The sequence below is a fragment of the Elephas maximus genome, chromosome 10 (assembly GCF_024166365.1).
Source record: "Elephas maximus indicus isolate mEleMax1 chromosome 10, mEleMax1 primary haplotype, whole genome shotgun sequence".
Classification (NCBI taxonomy): domain Eukaryota; kingdom Metazoa; phylum Chordata; class Mammalia; order Proboscidea; family Elephantidae; genus Elephas; species Elephas maximus.
Genome location: NC_064828.1, coordinates 48,647,346 through 48,647,837, shown reverse-complemented (window position 1 = coordinate 48,647,837; position 492 = coordinate 48,647,346).

Sequence of the window (492 nt, the reverse complement as noted above, 5' to 3'; positions counted from 1 at the left end):
CATTTTAGTTGGTTCTTGTTTATCTGGAAACCCTGATGGTGTAGTGGTTAAGAGCTACTGATGCTAACCAAAAGGTCAGCAGTTCAAATCCACCAGGTGCTCCTTGGAAACTCTGGGGGGCCAGTTCTACTCTGTCTCATAGGGTCATTATAAGTTGGAATCCACTTGGTCAATTTCCAGCACATACTTCCCCTAGGAAACTTAAGTAGAGAAAAATGAATAAAACTGAGAAAATTCCTGGGATTACAAAATGTGCACGTTCTGTTTTTAGCTACCACATGATCACTTAATGCATTTCTCAATTCAATGTAGGTATTACTTTCTCCTCTTTAGATGGACTTTCTAGGATGGTCTTTATGTACACTGCTAAAAATCACTAGTAAACAGAATTTTTTCCAAGTTATCTTAAAATTAAAATTTGGATATTGATATAATTTTAGACTATCAAACATGGAGCCAAGTTAGTAATAGATTTTTGCCATCCTAGAACTG